Source organism: Balaenoptera borealis (genome assembly GCF_965194805.1).
Source record: "Balaenoptera borealis genome assembly, chromosome: 17".
Taxonomy (NCBI): Eukaryota; Metazoa; Chordata; class Mammalia; order Artiodactyla; family Balaenopteridae; genus Balaenoptera; species Balaenoptera borealis.
The window spans coordinates 4,926,708-4,940,438 of NC_138876.1; positions in this window are offsets into that span (position 1 = coordinate 4,926,708).

Sequence of the window (13,731 nt, forward strand, 5' to 3'; positions counted from 1 at the left end):
TTGTGGGCTGACTCAGGAGTCAGATCCAAAGAGAAATCAAGTCAGTTAGGTCTGTGTTGGAGTCTGAAATGAAATCTCCTATGACCTCCAGCCAACCTAGACTTTGGAACACATTTGTGGAGAGACATGGGTCCATCGTCAGAAACTTAGCCACTGCAGGGCAGACTGCTACCTGCTTCACAGCTTGGCCACCAGAAGAATAGAGAGCAATAGAAGTGGAATTCAAGGCTGTACTTTCTTTCCAATTCAGGGGAACTGTGGAGCAGGAACCACCCCTAGTGCCTGATGCAAATTATCCCACTACATCCTCACAACGGCTCTCTGAGGAAAGGACTGTCCTTCTCTTCAGTTTATAGTTCGCTGGCCAGTCACACATGAATTTCGCAGATAAACTAGGGGAGGACTGGAGCCCTTGCCTTACTGCAGTACCTTCAATAAAGAGCCTGCTGAGAACTAAATAGATATTCACTGGACATCGGCTGATGTGAGATGAAGAAAGCAGCATTTAGCTGATAAAGCCCCTCTTCAGACTACAGAATCTGATATCAAGGCTGAGGATCCTCTCCCACCTTCCCTTATGTCTGCTTCCCAAGGCCAAGAGCACGTGGAGATGCCAAACGCTGGGTTGTCAAGGGATCATCCACTAGAAGACATTTGTCATACACGTCTCTCATCTGACAATTTAATTGGGGCAAATTTTGAAAATTTCCGAAAGATTATTGAAGAGGCTTTAAATGTCTCACAGAAGAGCCTATAATAGCTCTCCCAAATGGCAGGGAAATGAGCAAGCAAGGTGGTCTTTCCACAGGTGACATATTCGGAACTTCTTCCTCCCCACCCTCACCCTTTGCTTTTTAACATAAATGACGGATTTCAGCTTCAAAATGAGACATTAAAACACTGCTCTAGAGATGGTAAGTCCCAAATTCTCTCACTGGCAGAAACTTTCCATCCTAGTTCATAATCACTTCCACAGTTTCATGTTTGAGGCTCACAGTTTATTCCATTGTTGAAAGTTATATTATGCCCATAGTAACAGTCTTTGCTTTGCTGTGTCAAGGAAGAAAAGTGACAAATGGAATTTCCCTTTTAGACCAGAGAGCAGAGGAAAGACCTATGAGCTGGAGTTAGGAAATATCTTTCTGTGTCTGGCACTTCCCTGAGGAAAAGACGAATTAATTCCCCCTTTACCCATCCCCCAGGGAAAAAAAAAGCAAGACAGCTGTTTTAGGCTCTCCTCCAATTAAGAAAGTTACCTCTCCTGGAGGATAAATCATTCTCTGATTCTTTCGATTAGGATGAGATGGAAAATTCAGAACTTGCAGGGACAGAAACTGATCAAAGAGCTTCATTCTCTGGAAAATGTAATGTCAGAGAGGATACCAACCTACTCCCCTTTCTCACCTTGCCAACACGCAGCCTGGGTGGCAGGCAGCTCTCTGCCAAAGCTTGGACTCTTCGTCATACATACACCCCTGAGTTCCAGACACGGTCTGCTTCCTCAGAGACTGGGGGTGAAGGAGAGAGAGTGGTACCCAAGTTTAATGTCAAAATTTCACAAGTTCCAACAGGTGCACCTTTCAGCAAGCAGAGGGTGATTCTGACTCCTTGAATTCTTTCATGGGACAGAAATCATGACCTGTGCTGATTTCCACTTGGAGCTCTCCTGTGTCATGCTTGTGATCTATCTTTCTCTAATCTATCCATGGGACATACATGTCCACAAATGCAAACAGGTGGAATTTGATCATTAAAAAAATAAATAGTGCATAGTTATTAGGAGGAGGGGATAAAAGCTTCAGCAGGACATTTAGAGATGGTGTGCATTCTGTCTTTACACAAGGGACATAGGGGCTGTGCCCACATGACTGAGGCACGATGAGTCCAGGATTAAGTCCCATCTATCTTATGAAAAGTGGGAAATGTCATTCTTTGGTTAAACCAGGTTGCACTGCGGGATTTTCCAAGGCTGCTCAGAATAGTAAGGGATTGTTTTAAAAATAGATATTGCTGTATAATGGCTTGTTTACCTCTCTTGTTGAATTGTTTACCTCTCTTCTGAGAGATGGACATATTATCTACACGTTTCAGTAGATTCTTATTTCTAAAACAATGACTGGCCTCATCTGTTCCACAGCTGGCTGGGGGCCAGCACAAGGACCAAGGGAAATTCAATTCCTCCAATGAATCAGCAGTCTCTGCCGTTGTTATCATCATTTATCAGTTTCTATCTTGAAATATACTCGGAACCTCTGAGGACACCTATACATTAAAAAGCTATTTTTAAAAAGTCCTCAGTTCTTGTTTCCATTTTAAGCTCGAAATTGGGATGTTTTGTCCAACCAGGAGGTGGGCAGGGTCAGAAAGCAAAACTGGTAGTGTTGGTGGCGATCATGAAGAAATCCAGTGTGTTGATGGAGGATGGAAAATTGTCTGTCAAATGCAGCTCATGGTCATTTTGAGCATGAGATTCTTAATTCTCATGTTTGCAGCACAGAACTTTAAGCTCCGTGAGTCGGTAGGCTCTAGAGGACAGCTGGAAAGAGAAAAGCTAGGTGAGTACCAGGCCCCTTGACCCTCGGCACGGTCTCTGTCCAGTATAGACCAGAGACACAAGAGAGAAGCATTGGTTCCTTGAGGAGTTTACCCTCAAGATTCTCAGTTGCAAGGACTGAATTCTTTCCTGGAAATGTACATTCTGGGTAGTAAAGCTGGGACTGCAGAAGGAAGTGTAGCTCAGGGTATTGAAAAGTTAGCATGGCCACGAGCCCTCTAGGAATTTTCCACTTTCCATTACTGTGGAGTCACTGAGTCGTTGAATGAGCAGCCCCACTCTTCTTCTCCAGGAAGATGCACCTGGATTCTGAAGTGCTCAGTACTAATTTGTCAAGTGGATGTCATGCTCTCCATTGTATTGATGAAGAAACGGGAGGCCCAGAAATTAGAGCATCTTGATCATAATCATGCAGCTGGTTATGGAGAGAACCAGGACAGGAGTCTTTTAATTAATTTATTTATTTTTGGCTGTGTTGGGTCTTCGTTTCTGTACGAGGGCTTTCTCTAGTTGCGACGAGCGGGGGCCACTCTTCTCATCGCGGTGCGCGGGCCTCTCACTGTCGCGGCCTCTCTTGTTGCGGAGCACAGGCTCCAGACGCGCAGGCTCAGTAGTTGTGGCTCACGGGCCCAGTTGCTCCGCGGCATGTGGGATCTTCCCAGACCAGGGCTCGAACCCGTGTCCCCTGCATTGGCAGGCAGATTCTCAACCACTGCGCCACCAGGGAAGCCCGATAGGAGTCTTTTGATGCCTGCGTACAAAGCCTGTTGCTCTTTACACTACATCACACACCATTCTGGTCCTTTTATTTTTTAATTTTTTCTTTTTTTAAAATTTTTTGGTTAATTTTTTTTGGAGTATAGCTGCTTTACAATGTTGTGTTAGTTTCTGCTGTACAGCAAAATGAGTCGGCTATACGATGGAGAACAGTATGGAGGTTCCTCAAAAAACTAAACATAGAATTACCATATGATCCAGCAATCCCACTCCTGGGCATATACCCAGAGAAAAGCATAATTTAAAAAGATACATACACCCCAATGTTCATTGTAGCACTATTTACAATAGCCAGGACATGGAAGCAACCATTCAGGTCCTTTTAAATTTATTCTGATCCACTTTTTTCTTTTAACATGGATTAAACAGTTGGGCCAGCTGTATGGATATGACTGGGGACGATGAATACATGACTATGGAGACAGACACAGGCAGGTGGAAGAAGCAAGAGTCTCAGGGGTGTGGACTCTAGTTATTACCCTACTCAGTGTAAGGACGCTTGTGCTCCAGTAGTGAGAGAGATTCTTTCAGAGTTACATAGGTGGCACTCTGGGCCTTTCTTCACAGGGACACAATGGCTTGGAACTCTCAGTAGTGCGGCTTTTCTTAATGTGAGATGATACTGCACCTGTTACAAGCGGAAAATAAGAGCAATAATGTACAAATGACTGTGTTTCTCCTAGAGGCTGTGTTTCAGTGTGGGTTTTAGTGAGTTGGGAGCTTAGAGACCAACTTTTTGGGTGACACTGATGAAAGTCACTTAGCCACTCGTGCCTCGGATGGTGGTTCTGTTAAGATGGACACACTGCAAGTGGTGACCAACATGGCAGGCTGGCTTCTGTAATTTTATATACGTATAGGTGTATTTGCAGAAGGGTTTTTAGAGTAGAAGCTACTTGCTTTGCTAGCCCCTCTCTGGAACGATGCATAAGAAACTAGCCAATCGATTGTCTCAAAAAAAAAGACACATATATCAGGTGGGAGAGATTTACTTTTCACTGTATCTTTCTTATTACTATTGGATTCAGTTTCCTGGTATATGTACCATTATCTATTATAAATGAATAATATATACAAATACTAAATTCATATAAGTTGTTTTGAGAGAAATCGGCAGACATACATGAAAGTGGCTACAAAGTTCTTGACGTGTAGTAAGTGCTCAAAGTTGGTGAGTAACCACTCTCTAAGGTGGCCCTGGGAATTTCATGTGTAAAGTCTGCCTACACACTTAAAGATCTAGACTTTATCGAGGAGCCTCACTTGCTGGGTTTTTGCTCATATAGCATTTTGCAGACGACTCTGGCCACGTTGATGCAATTCTCTGGTTGCCAACCACACGTTGCTATATCTCCCTGCACTCTAGTGGGCTGGGGTAGACTCCCTGGGTGTATGTTACCTATTGCCATAGTAATGCTGTGTAACAAAGAACTTCAGATCCTCAGGGCATCCAGTGGCAGGCATTTTTTGCTCCAGTGTCGGGAGTCAGCTGGTCTTGCCTAGGTGACTCTGTTGATTTTGACAGTGCTTACTTACCTGGGCAGGGTTGGCTGGCTATCCTCTGATCTCAGCTGCCCTTCTCTGAGGCAGCTGGCCTGACTCGATCTGCCCCTTTTCTCTCTCATCCTCCATCAGACTACTCCAGCATATCCTCATGGCAATGACAATGACCCCAAATGGCCACACCCAGGTGTCAAGCACCCTTCTGGACTTGGCTTGTATCACATCTACGAAAATCCCTTTGACCAAAGCTAATCACGTGCTCAAACCCAGGGGTCAGGAAATACACTCTGCAAAGATTTGCCCAGCTCTGATATCTGAAAGGATTGCCCAGCCTCCGCAGGGAATACTCATGTGAGACTTTTATTTAAAGGCAAATGATACGGTGCAGTGAGATAAAGAGAATGCAGGGAAGCTTCGGGAATCAGAGTCATCCCCTGCACATTCCATGGGCCTGGGGAGGGACCTCTGTTCTGCAAACCCCCAGTTATGCCAATGCCGCTGGTACAAGGAGCTCTGAGCTGCAGGTTAATTGATGGATTGCTGGAATGGGAATGTCAGTTCCAAAGGTACCTGAGACACGTGATGAGGACCCACATCAGGGCAGTGTGAGAAAATTGTAAAAATCGCTAGTACCTGATTACTGAAAGGATGGCAGTGTTTCTTCACTATTTGGGATCACAGCCTTCTTTAAAAAATTATGAAAGCTTTGAACTTCTTTCCTCAGCAAAAATGTGTATCTTTACACAAACACATAATGTTGAATACAATTTTTTAAAATTTCTGATGTCTTGATGCCAATCTAGAGATTCCCTGTGGGATCCATGCATCTCAAATTAAGGATTGCTGATGAGGAGTGTAGTTCAGAAAACTGGGAGATGGAGGCGTCACTGACTGGCATAGGAAGTCAGTTTCAGGCAGTTTTCTTTAGATTATAATCAAGACACATGCCTTTCCCCCTTTCTTCTTCAGATGCTGCAAACCCTACTGGAAGATACTGGAAAAATCATTTATAATATCGGAGGGCTCAAACCATAGGGTTATTTATGTTTTTCTCACCAAGCATGAGAGCATGAGAATCTCTTTTATTCCTGTACGAATTTGCCTTTGCTGTTCTTTCCTTCTATATCTCTTACAGGAGAAAGAATGGGTTTTGTTTTCACTTTCCATCTGATTTGTAAGGGAAGAAAAATCCTTTTTCACCTCACAGTGTGAGCTCCAAATTGGTTATGAATATCAGCCCGACCCTAGAGCCTCAGTGCTGACGTTCGCAAGTCCCATTGTACCAGGCTTACACCTCTCCTGCAGCATCTCACGAAAACCACTCAATTTTCCCTTTGTTCATCCCACGCACTGTCATAGGGTGCATTCCACCCTTGAAATCCTCAAGGGTCCACAGAAATAAGAACAAAAACTTTGTCATCTGGCTAAGGCACAGAGGGTTTCTGTTGTTACTTGTCATGGCCAATACGACAGTACCTGTTCTCAGTAGAGAAACTTGGCCAGCAAACCTAGTTAGTGTTAAGCCTCAGGAAATTAAACTGCTTATAAAATGGACTTTGCTTTGTAACGTCTGAGGATGAAACCACTGGTTTTATTTGCCTTATAATATCTAATTGTCCTTGATGACAATAGTTTACCCTAACACCTCCTTTCAACTAGCCTGATGTAGCTATTGGCTTCTTACCCACTAAAGCAGTCAGCGCCCCAATAATGTTCCTGATAATTGTCCAGAGGTCCCGGTTCCTACTTCTCTTCCAAGTGCTTTTCTGGGTCCTGGTCTTTGGCTTTTTGCCCCTTTCATAACCCTCCTCCTGCTCTTAGGTTTCATTGTTCACATGCCTTATATCTCCCCTACTTGAACCTTGGTTTCCTCCTTGAGTTGTTGGGTAAATGGATTCAGACCCGTCTCGGATGAACATAATATATGGGAAGAGGACGCCAGGTCATGCTGAATTTTGTTCTCCTTCCAAAGAGAATGGGCATTTGATCCAAACAGATGTGGATTGAATCTCAGTTTAGCTATAGGTTTAACATTTGTCTTTAGACAAGTCAGGTACCTCTCTAAACTCAGTTTTCTCGTCTGTAAATGTCACTTACTCTCTGAACTTGATCAAATTATGCAACTTCTGTGAGCATCAGTTTCTTCATGTGTAAAATGGGGATCCCAACAGCGCCAGTTGTGCCCGTTTTGTAGAATTGATGTGAAGATGAAATAAATTCACACATGCAAAGCACTTAGCATTCTTCCCAGGACAATAAATGCTCAGATTAGCTACAATTATTATTAAGCACACACTTGAGGCTCTTTCACTTATTCCTCAAAGCCAACTGAAGGTCAGGTGACAATTAACATTTAAACGATATTCTAAGAAATGGCTCAGAAATTTGGAAAAAGGGGGAAGTGAATGTAGAGCATTCCAAAGACCTAGAAAATTTAGCCAAGTGAGGGCAATTTCATCTGTGATCAAGTTGTCAACTGGGGGCTTTTTGAGGGTCTGGGAAGCAAGGGTTCCGAGAATGTCCCTCCCTGCTATCCTCTTTGAAGTGTCACTGAAGTATGTTCTTATGGTTTGTCTCCTGACCTCCTGACTTCAAGTTGCTCCACTTAAACCGACACTTTCAAAAGAAGGTGGGGGCATTGTTTCAGAGCACTTGCTTTGGTGGCACTTGGATTCCAGAGAGCAAAGGCAGGAATTGGCAGCCAGAGTGTTGGAAGGAGCTTGCAGGATACGAGTACCCATCAGCTGCAAAGGAGATCCTTACCCTCAGAGCAAGAGAAACACAGTGGTGGCAGCAGCAGCCCTGAAGGAAGCCTTAGAAGAGATTGGGGCTCTTGTCCGGGCTCTGCCGTTTTTTGTCTATGTGACCTTGGGGTGAAAAAATACCATTTCACAGCTTTAAACTTCAGTTTTACTGCGGTAAGCCACATTGCTTCTCGGCTTCCTTGGGTTTCACAGTTCCTCCTGAGACATGTGCTATAGTGAGAAGAACATCAGCTTTAGAATCTGGGGTCATGAATCTGAGTTCACATTTCATCAACACCATTATTAACTCTGAGATTTTCAGTAAGTTCCTCGATAGCAATACACGTGTCTCCTCATCGGTAAAATGGGGATAATTGGTATTTCACAGTTATTCTGATGATTAAATGAGTTAAAATGGGGAGATCACATACCTCTGTGATCCACAGGAAGTGCAAGATCAGTTGCCTTCCTGCGTGTTGCTTATAGCTAGAGGTGATGGATTAAGCAGCATTATGAACATTTCATTATGTCTTCTTATTTATACATGGCCTAACCACAGGCATACATAGAAAAGGAGGTTATTAACAAGCTGTATATTAATATAAGTACCAGCAAGTCCAGTTCCTCTAGTACCAAATATTTCCACCAACTCCCTATACAAACGACTGAAATTCCACCATGAGGGACGGGGCTCTCAGCGCCGCAAGAATCCCCTTAAATGCAAATATTCTAGAGTGGGAAACATATTAAGCTGGTCTGCCATCCACCACCTTTGGAGATGATTTTGTAAAGAAAGCAGAAGTGGCAAACGTGGCTGCCCGTCCCAGGTGCTGATCTGGATGTTGAGTGGAAACAGCCCTTGACAGAAGAGCCTCAGTTAGGTTCCTGACTCGGGAGCTGGTGAGGGGGGGCGACTGGGTATTCTGTAAATCCTAGAGTTGGATTATAAGACACCAAAAGACCTCTTCAATTCGGATTTTCTATGCCATGGTGGACGCTGGATCTCTGGAAACTGTAGGTCAGCGATAAGAGACAAAGGAGAAGGAATTCCGTAGAAGGGGAGGGATTCAATCAGGGTATAAGAAAGAGCATGGCCACAAATTGCATCAGGGAAGAGCTCAGAGGCAGTTAAGACATGCAAATTGACTCTCTTACATAAGAGAGAAATTCAAAGTGTCCTCATGGAATAAAGCAAAGAGCTTTATCACAGAGAGTGAAAGCACAGGCACTCTGGGGACATTGTTTGTTTTCTCTCTTTGAAATACCCTGACTCACCGGAAATGAACTCCAGGCCCTTCCATCTGCCGGGCACAGGTTGAGAAGGTCATCGGGAACACTACTTGTGCATCACTGTGGATCCTCTGAGATCCTTGGGAGTTTATCTATGCACAGGGCAGGCTGACTCTGAGATGCCTAACAGCACTGGTCCGCCGGCCCCAGCACTTTAGTTACCTAGGATTTCACCTGCATTTCTGCATCGGTATTTCTCAACAGCAATGGGATCCACCAGCAAGAATCACAAAACATACCCTCAGGAACATCAGTCTTCATGCAGAGTGAGAAGGGAACAGAAGGAGGGGAGGAAGTGTCCCATCCCCTGACCATACAAATGACCCCCTTTCCCCTGACTTTGGTCTTAGGTCCTTCATTCTTCCTGGGCAGCAAGAAGGCTCTGTTTGAGTTTGGTTCAGACTTGACACCGTGGCTGTCCAAGCACTGGTGTATTTGCAGAAGGGAGAGAAAAGCACAAATTCCAAATATATATTCTATGGCTGGGCCCATTCCACGTAAAAGATAAGGGAAACATCTAAGACGTTTCCATAAGCAAATTAATTATATCCAGAATGATCTTGGATTACCTAGACCTCTAATTGCTATAGCTAATAATGACAGCTGAACCAAAGGAACAATAGTAAAGACAAAAAGATGGACACTACACATTTCAGCTCCCTCCTGAGAGTTGGGAATACCCATCTCCAAATCTTTTCCCCTCTGTTGCCATGAACACTTGTAAAAGAACCTTAATCCTGTGGTCCCTCAGGTAACCCATTTAGAAAATGGAAATGATACCTGACTCAGAAGGATAAATTCGACAATCAATAAATTAAAAATAATCAATCAATAATAACATTTGCTTGGGTTTCTCTTTGCTCCTTCTCTTTCTGGTACATAATCATAGACATGGTTGTAAAGATATTTGTTGCTTACTTTACTAATTAAAGTTACTAATTACCAGGGTTTAGTAATTACCATTTAAAAAATCTGGAAAATACTTTGTTCAAAGCTTACCTGAGTTGAGCCTCCTGGAAGCCATTTATCTTAGGGGTGGGGTGAGAATAAGGGAAATGACACAGCCTTGGGGCCAGTTATTGAGTTAAACAGACAGCAGGCTCTGGAATCAGAGCTAAGATATCCTGAGTATCATCCCTGGAAAGCCACTCCACATCTCCACCATAAAGCCTCAAACTGAGCTGGCTGCCTCACGCCAATGAAGGAAACAATGACAATACCAGATTATAGGGGACGAGAAACATAGAAGGATGAGTGGAGGAAAAGAAGGAGACGAGAAAACAAAACCAAAAAACAAACAAACCAACAAACAAAAACAAACAACAAGAAAACTTCCATTCACAGCAAGTTTCCAAAACAAGTTTCCAAAACACAAGAAAATCCAGGGTTAAATCAGGCTGACATAATCAACAATCAGATTACAACTGTATTCTAGTCTGACAAAGTGTGTTTAAGATGTTATTTAAGAGATAAATAAGGCATGGTTTCATTAAAAAGAAGAAAAGAAACAAAATCGGGCAAAAAGTGAAATATGAGAGCATAGATATAAAGCACATAATTCCAAAAATAAAAAAGGAAGATAAAACAGGCAATAAACAGATAAACTGTAGATTTCCAAGACAAAGTTGAAAAGTAATGAATTGATAGATGGTGCTGATAAAATCATTTAGGACCCAGCAGAGAGAGATAAGATAGAAATTTGAAATAATAGTTAAATGCATGGAAAAATAGTTTTAGAGGCTGAAATAAGCATAAAATATTTTCAGAGGAGAATGTTAGAGAAGCAACAGTTGATGAGATAATAACTGAAAAGTTTCCAGAATCTAACACAGAAGGGAAGTTTTTGTACATGAGCAGTAGTGCCGACAGAGATTGACGAATGATCTGCAAAACAAATCCAGTAATGTATTAAACACACAGGTACACACAAGCATACACATCAAGACCAAAGAACATGATGCAGCAACGTGAGCGGGGTTTAACGTTATAAACATGCACTAATATAATTCACCATATAAAATTGAAAATTATATATTTATCTCAACAGCTGTAGAGAAATAATGTGAGAAAATTCAGTTCCCATCCATGACTTAGATAATAAATGTTTAAATAATAAATTCTTAATAATGAATTATTAAATAATACATTATTTGAAAATAAATTTAAAAGAATTTTATTTGTAGTCAAAAAAAAAAAGGAATGCTCACACTCACCATTTTTACTCAATGCTGTCAAGGAGAAGACCAAGTTGATGAAATAAAAACATATATAAATTTTTAAGAAATTGAAAAGAAAAAGATAAATAAATTATCCTTACTTAATGATGATACAATAGTTCCTAGGAAAAACAAAATAATCTTGAAAGAATTAGAACTAATAACATAATTTGATAAGATTTCTGAATACACAATTTACATACCAAATATCTAATAGGCTAGTAAAAGCCAACTAGAAAATTCAGAGGAATGAAAATGAAAAGACAAGAAAGAAAGAAAAGCTCCTATTTATGATAGCAATAGTAATTATAAGTTACAATGAAATAAACCTAAAAAAGATACAAAAAGCATCTATGGAAAAACATTCAAAATTGTTGGAAGGACGTACATTTCCAAGAATAGGGAGGCAATTAAGTCGTCACAGTAACCGGAGGTGCTACTAATTGAATGCCAGGAATAGGATGCCAAAAATCTTAAAATTTGCAGGAAGGTTTCAAACAAAAACTAGCATCTCACTCAAATTGCAATTGCCTGATTCCACTGAGAAACACTGATCTAAATAAGTGGAAAAATAATCCACATTGATGAATGAAGATCAAAAAGAAGACTCAGTATCATAAAGATGTGAATTTTCACCCAGTTAATCTATAAATTCTCTCAGTTGAAAGAAGGGGGAAAGTCATTATGCCATGTTTTATCATGGAAGTGGATTTACTAAGATTTTTTTCTTATTTCATTACTATTTCCTTATTTCCTATTTCACAGTATTATAAAAAAAAAAGGACTTGTTCTTCCATTTTACATTTAATAACACAAAACAATAGAAAAGGGGTACATCTTTGTTCAAGATTTCTGAGATGGTGTCAGAACCAGGAGTCAACTATGCAGAAGCCCAACATAATGTAAATGACTTGACACTATCAGTTGGATGTTGGTAGTTTACATAGTCAGACTGCTTTCTTACTACCTGTATGATCAGTTATTCTCATATTGAAGATTTTGATTGATTTGATTTAATTACAAAGATGCTATACAAATTAGCTGCTCAAACACTTATGTAGTAAGAAAATTGTGTATCTTATTCATTTAAGCATGTACGAAAATACTAACAAAAATGAACCTGAAAAGTCTTAATTGATTTTATACAATTTAAATAGGAGGAAGAAACAGGCATTTTTTTTTTTTAAAAAAAGGATCAATTACATCCTAATACCCTAAAGCAGTTTTTTATGCATATGGGTGCAAAGAACATTGACTCTTACAGTCTCTAGACCAAATAAATGTTTTCAAAGCTATTTAATATATGGCAAGAAATCACTGGAAAAATATTTTTGTAATAAAAATGATTGCTTGCCAAACGTGGTATTCTTTTTGGTACTTCCCATTGTTTTCGTATATTCTGGTCTCATTCCTTTGCTCTCCCCAGCTGGGAAAATGAAGAGGTTGGGTTTTACATAAAAAATGAGGTGTAGAGAATAATGTGAGAGAAGGGAAATTTACTGAGGGTATAAGATAAAGCACCATTCTCCACATATAGCATCTTATTTATTTTCTCAACTGCTGCAGGTAGGCATTATTATTCCATTTTGTGGTTGAGGAAACTCTGTCCAAGAGCACCCAGCTAATGAGAGGCTGAGGCACAATTCAAAACCAATATGGATGTTGAGAATTAAATCCACACCCATTCTTTCCCCCAGTCACCTAATGGGACCCTTAAAAATAAAAAAAAATGGGGATAAAAGAGGGTGCCACACCCAGCAATTCAGCTCCTTGGTCTATATCCAAATAAATAGAAAACTAAGTACTCCAACAAATACCTGTACACAAATGTTTACAGCAGAATGATTAACAAAAGGAGAACTACCCCAAATGTTCATCAATAAATGAATAGGTTAAAAACATCTTATATCCATACAATGGAATATTATTCAACCATTAAAAAGATTGATGTACGGATACTGCAACAATCTGAATGAACCTTGAAAATATTATGCTAAGTGAAAGAAGCCAAACAAAAGTTTACAAGTGATTTGAGTATATTTATATGAAACATCCAGAATAGGTAAAGCCATAGAGACGGGGAGCAGATTAACACTTGCCGAGGATGTGGGAGAGGAGAATGGTGAGTATCTAATGAGTAAGTGTTTTTTTGGGGGGGAGGGATGATGAAAATGTTTTGGAACTTGAAAAAGGTTGAGGTTATACAATATTGTAAATTTACTAAATGTCACTGAATTGTGCACTTTAAAATGGTTAATTGTATGTTATGTGAATTTCATCTAAATTATATTTATTCATATAATTTTATTATATTCAGAGAGGGAGCTGTGATAGAGACCAAATAAGTGGTGACATAGGCCAATCAAGGAAGACTTCTCTGAGGAGGTGGCAGTTAAGCTGAGGTGGGAATGATCAGAAGGGTCAAATTACTTGAAGCGCTGGGGAAATAACATTCTGGGGAAAGAACTCTCTAAGCAGAGGAAGTGGCCAGCGCTTGGTCATTAGGGAGGAATAGTGAGAAGCCCAGTGAGGCTGGAGCCAAGTCGGTGCAGGGGAAGGAAGGTGTGTGAGGAGGTCTGAGAAGGGAATCATTGCGAGTGTGTTAAAATCTACCGGGGATTTGCTTTAATCGTGTATAGTTAAGACA